The 13,403-nt window shown below is 36.7% G+C and overlaps 1 pseudogene; it reads left to right on the forward strand.

Moving 5' to 3' along the window:
* LOC102859849 overlaps positions 1-7,126 on the forward strand; it is a 151,957-nt pseudogene extending 144,831 nt beyond the window's left edge.
* Positions 7,127-13,403: the final 6,277 nt, after the last annotated feature.

The following is a 13,403-nucleotide window of genomic DNA, read 5'->3' on the forward strand; positions in this document are numbered from 1 at the left end:
GAGTTCGGCCCTTTTGATTTTCTGACTCCAACTCCTTGCACATTTCATTGTAATATTTTGCTTTGTCATCATGTGCTGCCTTTTGAAATCTTCTATTCAACTCTTTAGTTTATTTCAGGTATTTTAAATAAAATCTTATATGAGTACATTTATATTATCTGTCAATCTTAGATTGAAAATGAAGCAGCCTACTCCTTTTATGTGTACAATATTAGAAATAAAACGAGCGGCCATCATGAATATACCTTGTTGCTGTTAGGTGTCATTGAGTAGAGTACAATCTATAGAAACCCTATGAATGACAGATCTGAACTCTGTCCTATCTTGTGCCATCTTTACACTTGCTGACATAATAGAGCCCATTGTAGCAGTCACTGTGTCAATGTACCTGTTTGAAGGCCTACGGCTCCATTGCTGAAACTCCAACTTTCTGAGCATCATATTCATCACCAAGAAATAACCCTTCTTAGCAACATGCCTCGAGTATGTGAGGCAAAGCCTCATCATCCTTGCCTCCAAAGAGCACTCAGCTGCAACCACTCCAAGACATATTTGCTGCTGCTTTGTTTTTGGGGGGGTGGCAGTCTATAGAATGTTCAGTACTCTTCTCCAACACCAAAGCTCAAAGACATCAATTCTTTTTATGTCATCCTTATTCATTGTCCAACTCCCAGATGCATAGCAAGTGATTAGAAAGATTCTAGCCTGAATGAGATGCAACTTTGTCCTCAAACTGACATAATTTCTCCTCAGTAATTTGTAGACGCCTCCTAACACAGATTTTCCCAGTAAAATACGTCTCCTGATTTCCTGACTGCTGGTACCAAGGATGTTAAATGTGAGTCCAAGTGAAATTAAGTTGTTGACAGTTTCAATCTCGTCTCCATCTATTACGATGCTGCCTATAAGTCCAGTGGTAAGAATCTTTGTCTTCTTGACATTGAGATGCAATCCCTGTTTAAAGCTGTATTCTTTGATCTTCTGCAACAAGTGTTTCAAGTCCTCCTCACTTTTAACAAGCAAGGTTGTGTTATCAGCATAACACAAGATACTGATGTATATCCCTCTGATCCTGATGCCACACTCTTCTTCACAATGTCCAGTTTCTCAAATAATTTGCTCAGAATAAGGATTGAATAGATATGGAGAGAGAATAAAATCCTAAAGTATTCACTTCTTAATTTTAAACTACGTAGTGTTCCCTGATCCACACCATCATCTTTGCAATTGCTTGAAATGCATCAGAGAGCTGGACAGTGACTATGGATGATAGAAACAGAATTAATGTCTTTGAGCCATGGAGCTTGAGAAGAATGTTGAATATAGCATGGACTGCCAGAAGAACAAACAGGTTTGCCCTAGAAAGGGTGAAACCAGGCTGCTTCTTGGAGGCAAGGACTCTGAAGGTTTGTCTGATGTACTTTGGGCATGTTGCAAAGAGGAATCAGTCCTTGGAGGGGGATATCATGCTTGGAAGGGTAGAGGAACTGAGAAGAGAAAAAGACCATCGTTGAGCTGGATTGATTCAGTGACTGAGGTAATGAAGTTAGGTGTGTCAGAGATAGCAGAGTTGGCACAGGATAAAGCAGGTATCAAGGCTACTGTACATAGGGTCACTATGAGTCACAGGCGACTCAACGGCACATTACAAGACAAGTGTTTCCTTGTTCTGTTCACATAATCACTTCCTGGTCTAGGTAAAGATTTCGCATGAACACAATTAAGTTCTCTGAGATTCTCATTCTTTTCAATGTTAGCCTTAACATGATATGACCCACACAGTCAAATGCCTTCGCATAGCTAATAAAGATGCAATAGACATTCCTCTGGTACTCATTACATTCAATCAGGATCCATCTGACATCAGCAATTACATTACCAGTGCCACAGCCTCTTCTATATCCTGCTTGAATATCTGGCGGTTCCATATCTATGTAATATTCTAGCCATTTTTAATGATCTTTAGCAGAATTTTGCTTGAATATGATATTAATGGGTTTAAATTAGCTCCATGGAAATTCGTTTGATTGGGTTTAAACAGTTAGAAAATGCATATCTGGTGGTTAAAGCCATCTATTCTTAAACATTATTGCTATAGTAGCACTAAATAATTAAAAATGAACCTAAATCTATTACATTTGGAAACAGAGAGTTCCAATCTGTTTGTGTGGTGTCCAGCACAGTTTTGCAGTTTCCTTTTGTGCTTTGCCTTTGTACATTTTAATGCATCTTTCCTTCTGAGTCCTGCCTAGTTGACATCAAACCCCATTTCATACTTCATAGAATATTTAACTAACTACCACAGTTGGATCACTCAAATCTCTGTAACAAATCTTTTATTATCTGTATATCTACCTTTCTGCTTTCTCTGATTAAACCTGAATGAATACAGAATTTGGAACAAAATAAGGCTCACTGTGGTTACTTATCATGATGGTTTATCTGAGCATGAGTGGCTTCTTGAGACATAAAGTATTCAAAGTTAGATTGTAATAGGTTTAGACAAACAGAATGGCTGACCAAACTTTTTCAGAGAAAAAAAGAATCTAAGGATGAACATTTGGAATTTTTTTGAAGTTTCTTGAAATTAGTTCTCTACTCTTAGTAGAGGAAGCTCTAGTAGCCCAGTGGCAAGAAGTAGTGCTGAGCTCCCAAAGGCATATGGTTCGAAGCCATCAGCTGCTCAGTAAGAGAAAGATGGGCACTCTCTTCCTGTGTGATTAACTGCCCCTGGAAACCTGGCAGAGGTTTAGCTATGGGTTGGTTCCAACTTTACGGTACATAACAATACGGACAACTACTCTTGGTAGAGCTGAAATAATTAATGATTATGTTTTCTATGGTGAAGAGAGTATTAATGGTCCATGGCATGCATGGAACATGCCATAAAGAGTTACTCAAATGATCACCAGAATTCATTGCTTATAAAAAGCATAAGTCTTTTAGGGAAAATAAAAATAATGTAGAATTAATTGGTAACTTCCAACTGCACTAGACAAACTGGAAAAAGAGAGAGAAATTCTTAGCCCAAAGAATCTGAAAACTTTTGTGACTTAACTGAAAATCATTTGATATCTGGTTAAGACTTCTGAAATTTGAATTCATTGTCTAATCCTCCAGATGACCAAATAATTACTAATAATGGTAATAATCTCCAGTGTTGATGGGATACTTTATAAAGTCAGAACAAATATTAGAAAGAAATAAGACATGAAATATTGGGATTGGAGTATTCCCATTAAGCTGGAATTTAACTTTCTCTAACTTCTGCTATTCATTCTTAGGGTGTGGAATTAGCCCTTCCATCTTTGCCTAAAAGAGTTAGTATTCTCTTGCCAATACAAAATGTCTATTAGGTAGCTGCCATCAAGGCATTGTTTTCAAAACAGGTTTTATGTTTAAATCCACTGCAGATTTAAATCTCTTTAGGCAACGTGGGATGAAGTACAAAGTATGACTTACCACATTATATGATGCATGTCAAAATAACTGCATGGTCTTTCTGTTTAATATCAACTGTAGTCTGAAGGATATGTGTGTGAATTGTTCTTAAAAGAGCAGGATCAAGATTAAATATTTGTACTTAAGATTCATTGTTTTATATTGAGTAAATAAGAATACATTTTGTGTAGTTGGCATGTTATGTATCTTTGAGTTGAAACCAATTCATGGTTGACCCTCAGGGGGTTTTCAGAGTTGTAAAATGCACGGGAGGAGATTTCCCACCTTCCTCCTTCGGAGTAGCTAGTGTATTAAAATTGTATACTTTGGAGTGGAGAGTGAAAATTTCTTACCAGCAAACCACCAGAGTTCCCTAATTTGTTTGTTAGTTACTGTAATAATAGTTTAAGATGATGTATACTAAATGAAGTCCGAACTTTAGAACTAACTTAGACAAGGCAGAAAGGATCCAAAGGCTTAGGGAGACTGGTGTACTAGAGAGGATATTCTTACGAGGTAGAAGTGGGATCCACGTCCTAAACAACATGCCTTTGGAAACTCTATGCACTTTGATAAATGTTCATAGTTAATAGAAAGCTTCAGCCCTTTTGTTCATAGGGTCGCCATGAGTCATGCTCAATTTGACAACAATCATCAACAATAGTAACAACTCACTTTCAACTCCAAGAAGATCCAAATTCTTCATCTCCAAATATCATACTACTTATCAAAATCATTTTTGTAATTTCCTTTATCTTTTTTCATTTATTTTATTTATCCTCTTTTCTATGTTAAATTGCACTCTGAGAATTATCAGTGAGTGGACGATTCTAAAACCACTGTTTCCACCTCTGATAAAGAACCTCCATACTTCAAATATAAATAGTATAAACACAATAGTTGTTAGATACTATTTTCATTATAGCTGAGTCACGTTTGATCCTAGCTTTCTCTCCCAAGAGAATCTAGACTTTGGCTTCCTCCTCTGAGTTGATTACTGAGGCCCAGTGAATGGTTCTAATGAATTACAGTGGCAACTCCCTGGTGATTATTGATTTCATCCGGCTCACTGAACAGAAATAAGTACTTTCTAATTTGTTGTGACATTGAATAGATGTGTTTATTTATTAAAGGATGTAGTAATGGCAGCATGCCACCTTGTCAGAAGAAAGAACAAATTTCCGTTCCTGGGGACAGAGGGAATATCCTGTAAAGAACAGCAAATCAGAGTTTGCTCCTGAAGTCTGATACTGAAGAGTTTGAAAATGTAGCTGAAGTCAGAAAAAGAATATTAGAATCAGTTTGACTTTCTTCCTAACTATACCACCCATTAACTTTGATTTGTGGTAAATTGCCTGACATGTCAATCTCAGGTTTTTCCTTGCAAAGATGTAAATGCTGACAGAAAACCTCAAAGATCGTTGTGTGCACATACAATGAAACCAAATGTGAGTGACTCTGAAGTAGTTTAAAAGTCATATAATTATTCTTAATGACTAAGTTCCCAAAGTTCTTACCATTGTTAAGATAAAAGCAAGAAAGCTTATTTAAATCTTGGAAACTTTTGCACTCTTTGGCCAGTAGAGTTCCCTTGAGTTTAAATTTTTAGACAATGAACCTCACCACAATTACATTAAATAGAATTCACTTAATTGATGATAATCCACAACTATGACAATTATGTAAAACTTTTACCTCTGAACATTTTTTTTTAGTAATTTACTGTATTAGAATTAAAGACGGATATGTCTTCTGGGAAACATAGACATTATTGTTAAAAAAGAAACACCCTTTTTTGGGAAAAAAGAGGATTTTCTGAATGAGGTACACACACACACACACACACACACAGAGAGAGAGAGAGAGAGAATGAGAGAGTTTCCAATAAACTTTTGTTAAAGGTAAGACTCATTTTAACAATGTAAATAAAGCGTGAACCTTCTAATTCCTTTAAAACCCCATCCAAACACATTCCCAAGTTATTTTCTCTGTGGTACTTGTTGATTGTCTTCCACTGGAGCACGACGCATATCGACTCTATGAACAAAAGGTCTGAAAACTTAATATAACCATCATCATTTATCAAAGTTCATAGAATTTCCAGAGGTATGTTTTTAGGAAATAGATGCCACTAAAGGTTACATAATTGAGTGTATGGGGTGGGGATACGGTTAATCATTGTTATGTGCCATTACGTCTCCTGAGACCGATAGCTACCCAATGTACAGGAGATCTGAATCCGGCCCCGTCCTTAGCCAGTCTCACTAATTCTGACTCACTAACCCCCATTGCCCCAGTTACTGTTCCATCTCAACAAGGGTCTTCATTTCCCGTGCTGTCCATCCACCCTTCCGATGGGTGGAGGGAGAGGTGAGTAAAAGAAACGGAAAAGACTCATTGTGAAAAGCAATGCATAAAACTTTGTAACTAAAGCAATATAAAATAAAAATTTTATTTCAAAAGTAGGCATAGATCAATAGTAAGTACTTCTGTATAATACAATGTATATGAATGAGTGTATGAAACACAATGTAAATAAGAGATTATATAAAGCACAAAGTACATGAATGAAACACAATATATATGAATTATTGTATGCAAACCAAGGGGAAAAAAACCCAAACTCATGTACGCATGTTTTATCAATTAATAAAAACTAGTTTGATTTAAAATTTTATGTTCTCAAAATATGTCCCGCCCCCTTGTCGCCCACTGTCCAGGCCTTAGCTCCCACCCCTCTCCTTTCTTCTCCCCTGAGGCCTCTTCCTGCTACCTGAGATGACTGAGGGAGCGAAGCCAGTAGAAAGGATCCAGGTTTCTAGCGGGAGCTGAGCAGCGCGCGCTCTAGGTTCGCTGTGGTCAAGTTCCCCATAAGAGGGTGTGGACCATGTGTAAGAATTCTCCAGCATTTAGTTCTATGAGTAATAAATACCCACAGGCAATTTTCTTGGAAGTTCATCTACATCAGTGCAAGGGAACAGCTGCCACCAACAATATATCAGCAACATCTACATTTCTCCTTTTTTCGGAACAAAGTGAGAATTGATCAGTATGCTGTTGGATTAGAAGAAAAAAAAAATTAGCAGCACTTAGAAAATGACCCTGGAAGCAATGAGGACATGGATATTCCAAAAGGTTACATGGATTTAATGTCTTTTTTTTAATAAAGCTGGCTGTGAGTATTTTAATGAAAGATGGTGAGATAACATTAAATTCATTGTCATTCTAAATATTGACTTAACACTATTACATGGATGTGACAACTGTTTACGGAAAGACTTGTCCTTTTTGGAATCTGACTGTGATTGCTATGAGCAGCTACTTATTACAGATGCGTTTAATCAACCTGTTAAGCTTTATTCCATGAAATTTCAAAGACCAGATAATGGTCAGGGTCCAAAATATGTAAAAAAAAATCAACCTACCCCAATCTAGGGATTTTGAGGAGGCAGAAAGAAAAGAACCAACTCAAACTCTGGAACTAACAGATGTTATTAAAGAAGACGGTCCCACTTCGTCATGTTACGTTTCAGAATGCTAGCAGTGTAACTGTATTTGTTTAGTCCAATCAAGGTGAAGAAGAAACAACAGAATTAACTATTTTACGTTTATTCGTACCCCGGTCCAGGTAACAAATGTGAATGACTTCAAATGACTAGTTGGCAAAAAAGGAGAAAGTCACTAAGTTGCAGAAGGACACTGGACGAGCTCCTTTCGAACCAGAGACTCAGTATTTCCTTTACTGTCATTACCAATAAATCATTGCTTGTGTTATAAAAGAGAAATAAAAAACGAAGATTTTGTTGTTGTTGAAGAAAATAGAGTTACAAAAGTTAAATACTAAAAAAAAACCCAAAAAACAAAAACCAACACCAAAGAACCCTACCCTGTTACAGTCTTCAGCAAAAACTGTAGGTTCCTATAAATGGAACTATTTCTTAGTATATAAAACACACACATACCCACACTCAAGTGTTTTACAACATATTGGTAAAGACAATATTTGCAAAATGAGAAAACATAGTTTTTTTTAAAATGACAAGTACATACAAAGGCAATATTAAACTATTAAATGTTTAAGTTTGACTCTCCTTTAATATTGAATTTTTCATCACTATTAAATGACCAATTTCATAAGCAAGAGAACCTAGATATTAGAATCAGACAAATCTGGGTATTTTTTAAATCATTAAGCTGTATTCACCTGGATTTTTTTTTACTTATTTTAAAGAGATGGTGAGATAACAGTAAACTCATCATATCATTCTAAATATTGACTTACACTATTTGTAAAGGCCGTATGAAATAGTAGGCAGGACTTTTAGGAATTCTCAATTTTCAGTATGCAATTTCTTAATTCTGAAAGTCAGAAAACTAATAAAGAAGACCAATATAAGATGTTGTTGTTGTTGTTGTTATGTGCCATTGAGTCGCGTGCGACTCATAGCAACCCTATATACCAGAGCTCTGTACGTTCCTCTATCTTGTGCCAACCTAGCCATCGCAAATGCACTTATTCCCACCTCTCCGGTCACAGAATTGATCCATCTCATCAAAGGTCTTCCTCTCCTTCACCGGCCCTCCACTCTGCCAAACATGATGTCCCTCTCCAAGGACCAGTCCCTCTTTGCAACATGCCCAAAGTATGTCAGATGAAGCTTCAGAATCCTTGACTCCAAGGAACATTCTGGCTTCACCCTCTCCAGGATGAACCTGTTTGTTCTCCTAGGAGTCCATGGTATATTCAACACTCTTCTCCAGCACCACAGCTCAAAGACATCAGTTCTCTTTCTATCAACCCTATTCACTGTCCAACTCTCTGATGCATAGCACATAATTGCCAAGACTATAGCCTGGATCAGGCGCACCTTAGTCTGCAGTCTGACATTGTTGCTCTTCAGTACTCTTTAGAGGTCCCTAATAGCCGACTTTCCCAGTGCAATTCATCTTTTGATTTCCTGGGTGCTGTTACCAAGAATGTTGATTGTGGAGCCAAGTAAATTAAAACTGTTAACTATCTCAATCTCTTCACTATCCATACTGATGCTGCCAATTGGCCCAATGGTTAGAATCTTTATTTTCTTGATGTTGAGCTTCAGTCCATATAGGAGGCTGTAGTCCTTGATCTTCTGCAGCAAGCGTTTCAGGTCCTCCTCAGTTTCAGCAGTCTTTAAATTGTGGTGATGTTATTGAAGTGTACTAAAAACATCATGAATTGTCAGGAGAAAAACTAATGAATTTGAAGAAATTGTTTACATAGTGCTCCTTTTAGTCAAGAATGGTGAAACTTCTCACTTACTTTGGCCATATTCTCAAGAGGAAGCAATTTTGGAGACAGACATAACTCTGGCAAAGACACAGGACTGGAGAAAGAGAGGAACAGCACCAACAAGATGCATTGATACAGTAACTAGCACACTGGGCTGGGGCATGACAGAGATCATGAGGTGGTGACAGACATGGAAAAGTTCAGATCTTTAGTTCATGGGTCTGTGAGTGATAGTCAACGTAAGTTCACCTAAAAGCAACAATAATTCCCCAGAAATTGATTGCATTATGTTTTTATCAAAATCTCATTACCTTCAGTCAGAATCAAGTCAAAGCTAATGCTTCAGAAGATTTTCAGATGCTACAAATTGCATGGGAGGAGCACAGAATCCTTTGGACTTAACTTTAAAGATAGAAAATTATGTAGGAGAAACTAAGCCAATACAATTCAATATGCTCTTATTTAATGTAAAGATTCCCCCCCCCCGAGATAATAAAATAACAGAAAAGTAGAGGAGGAAAACTAGACTTGAGCTGCAGACCTTCCAGATTCTGCCTTACTACGACAGCTGGCTGTCTGAGGAGGCTCCTAATTCACAGGTTATCTCAAGGGGAGGATAATGCCAACATTCTGGATCCAGGTGAAGCATTGCTTTCACCAGAAAATAATTTTCCTAGGCCATCCATGCATTCTAATCAAAGGCTCCAGCAATCAAGACCTATAGGAATACAGTACTGGAACAGATCACCCCCCAAAAGTGATAAAAACACAGAAACAAAGTATTTTTTCTTAAACTATCAGAGTGGTGAAGAGAGTCATGGAATCTGGCCGCACCACTCCGCAGACCAACGAGGACAACAAACTTCAGGAGTGAGAGCTGTAATCAGAACCTAGCTGCAGGACCTGAGAAAGGAGCAGAGCAATTGTTCCCCTAATCCCAGCCAATTTTGCCGCAGCACCAGAAAGGAAGAACTAAAGGCAGAATGAATTGTCTTTCTCTCCCTACTAGGATATTGAGCTCCTCAGTGGAAGCAAATCTTTCCTTAAGCCCAGGCATCAGAGTAATATTCAGACAGGGTGAGGTGCCTTCCTTCCTCTGGAACAATGAGCTCCTGAGTCAAGGTTATCAAGCTGATGAGGCCCAAGGCAAGAAAAACCCCACTACAGCAATAGCATGGAAGAAGAAGACCATCTCACACCATACAGAAAACCAAAACAAGATGTAACCCAAAAATATGATCAAAACACTGGATCAATGGATTTCCTGAAACCAAAAAATACGGTAGAACTTTCTGACAAAAAAATTCAAAAGAATAAAAAAAAAAAAAGAATAATGATTGAATGCTTTTAATAAGTAGAAAAAAAGCTCAAGGAATTGCAGGATTCTGCAAGTAAAATCTAAGAGAAACTTAAAAGAATAATTGAAGACAATGTAAATAAAATAAATAAGGCATGGGAAGCTCTGGAAAGCAAGAAACTACAATCCAGAATAAGAGAACCAATGTCTCAGATACTGACAAAATGTTGGAGGGACATATGAGCATAGTCTAAGAGATGGAACACAGAAAAAGTAAAATAGAAGATCGAATCTTCAGCACTGATCTGCTAGGGGAAAAAAAAACATCAAAAATAAGGAACAATAAGAAAGCCCAAGAATTCCGTGGGACACCATCAAGTAACATATACATGATTAGAAACCCACAACAGAATGAAGGGAGGAGGGGGAGGAAGTCACTGAGGAAGTGAAAGAGTTACTGGAAGAAAACTTAGCAGGCATAATGAAAAATGAAGATATACAGACAGAGATAGATAGAGATAGAGATGGAGATGATACAGATAGACATAGAGACAGAAGAGATAAAGATAGAGATGATAGAGGTAGATAGATAGATAGATAGATAGATAGATAGATAGATAGATAGATAGATACAGATAGAGACAGATGTGTGTGTGTGTGTGTATATATATATATAAAATCAGAGGGAAGAAGTCAAGATATTAAGGAGCTGAACAGAAGATTTCAAAAGGCAGTGCGGGAAGACAAAGTATAACATGAAATGTGCAAAGAGATGGAGTCAGAAATCAAAAAAAGCCAAAATCGCTCATCATGTCTTAACCTGAAGAAACTGAAAAACAAATTCAAACTTTAAATACTTAAAATACTTAAGGATACATTGGGCAGAATTTAAGTAATCCATGACGCATTAAAAGAAGATGGAAAGAGTATACAGAGAGTTATTGTACCAAAATTAATTGGCAGACAGAGAAGAATTTCATGAAACACATGAGCAAGAGCCTGTGGTGATGAAGGAGGAAGTTCAAGCTATTTTGAAAGAATTGCCAAAAAATAAGACCCAAGGAATTGATGGTATACCAATTGACATATTTCAACTAATAGATGCTTCCCTAGATATTCTCACCAAGTTGTGCCAAGAAATCTGGAGAACAACCACTTTGCCAGCTGACTGGAAGAGATCTATATTTTTTCCCATTCCAAAGAAATATGGTCCCACAGAATGTGAAAATTATCAAAGAGCATCATTAGTGTCACATGCAAGCAAAATTCTGCTGAAGATTATAAAAAATGACTGGAACAGCTCAGCAACAGAGTGGTGAGAATCTTTGTCTTCTTGACATTGAGCCTCAATCCATATTGCAGACTACAGTAGTAGAAAATTAAAAAAAAAACAAACAGCCAAACCCAAAAACCCAATATCCACTTTACATGAGAAGACCAGAGAATGGAAAAAAAAATAAAAATTGAGGAGTAATGATCCTAGTTTGAGGATGAAGGTGGTCTTGATTCAGGCCATGGTCTTTTCAACTTGCTGTGCATTTGACTCTGATAGCCTCACAATGACTAAGGATGACAAGGAGGAATAGTGATGCTATTGAGATGTGGTATAGGAGAATTCTGAATATCTCGTGTACTTCCAAAAGTACAAACAGGTATGTCTTAGAGAACCTAAAGGCTGAATATTCCTTGATACAAAGATGATAAAGCTTCATCACACATACTTTGAGCATATTTCTAGGAGATGCTATTCTTGAAGAAGGGCATTGTGTTTGGGAAAGTTGAGGATGGTGAAAGAAAGGAAGATCCTCAATCAGGTGGATTAACACAATGACTACAGCAACAGGCTCAAATGAGATGGTGAGGATGAGCCAGCATAGAACAAGTTTCAGATCTTTTATTCATAGAGTCATTATAAATTGTACTCGACTCTATCTAACAACAAACTCTAGTAGATATTGTTCTATTGTTTTTCTTGTTATTGTTAGGTGCTGTGAAATCAATCAAGTATGACTCAGTGATGTTATGAACAGCCAAACTGAACTCTGTCCTGTCCTGTGACATCCTTATCATCTCTAAGATAATGGAGTCCATTGTTAAAGTCATCTTGTCAGTTTATCTGGTTGGAGGTTTTTTCTCCTTTGTTGACCTTCCACCTTTCCAAGAATGTTTCCCTTCTCAAGGAATAGCCTCATCTAGCTATATATACAAAGTATGAAGATAACTTTGTTATCTCTGTCTCCAAGGAGCATTCTGGCTGAACATTTTTCAAGAGATATCTGTTCTCTTGGTACTCAATAGAATGTTCAGTACTCACTACAGGACTAGAACTCAAAGGCCACAATTCTTGTTCTATAATCCATAGATATTGTCCAGAAATCAGATGCCTAGAAAATGATTGAGCACCATTGCCTGAATGTGGGGCATCTTAGTGTTCAAAGTGACATTATTGGTCTTCAGTATTTTGGAGAGAGAGTGGACTTGCCCAATGGAATACATCTCCTGATTTCTTGAGTGCTGGTATTAAGGATATAGATTGTTGATCCAAGCAAAATTAAATAATTGATAGCTTCAATCCTTTCTCTATCATAATATGGCTATTGTTCCTCTAGTCAAGACTTTGGTTTCTTTGGTGTTATGATGTAATCCATACTGAAAGTTGTACTTCTTAGTTTTCTGCAGATAGTGCTTCATATCCTCTTTACTTTCAGTAATCAAAGTTGTATTTTCTGCGTAATGCAGATTGTAGATGAATCTTTTCCCCCAATTCTGATGTCACATTCTTCTTCATAAAGTCCAGCATCATGAATTATTTGCTCAGTATACAGATTGTACTAAAGATATTAAAAAATAAATGAAAGTCAATACCAAGAAACCATTTAAAAATGAGCATACTAAGAATAATAAATATTAGTCTGCATATTCACAAAGTTACACAATTAGTGTATGATTGATCTAGTAATTTTACCCGTTTGCTCAAGCACTTTAAAAATATTCTTTATATGGGATAATAACAAAGTATAAAGAGACTTTCCAGTTATATGACTTGAATTAAATCTTTTAAGTTTCTTGATTCTTTCCTCTTTTAAAAGATACAATATGTAAAATATAATCTAAGAATTGTTAAGGTTATGTTCAAGGAATAAGACTTTAAAAGTTGTCTATTTCATTTTGTTTGATTTATATGTTGACATATTTTAAAGTATAATGGGAGAATCTTAACTGCTATTAGATTTTGAGTAAAAAGGAATATTAGGATGTTAGAGTTCAATGTTAGAGTTCCTTATTTCCTTCAATGTGCTTATCTGTACTCTTGATGTCTACAATTTTGTGCTGCTTAGAAATGATATCTGCTCCTCTGTAAGCAAATCTGACCTAGAGGAGATAGCGAGTTAACTT

Source organism: Elephantulus edwardii, unplaced genomic scaffold (assembly GCF_000299155.1).
Source record: "Elephantulus edwardii isolate Elephantulus edwardi_28Jun2011 unplaced genomic scaffold, EleEdw1.0 scaffold00107, whole genome shotgun sequence".
NCBI classification, from domain to species: domain Eukaryota; kingdom Metazoa; phylum Chordata; class Mammalia; order Macroscelidea; family Macroscelididae; genus Elephantulus; species Elephantulus edwardii.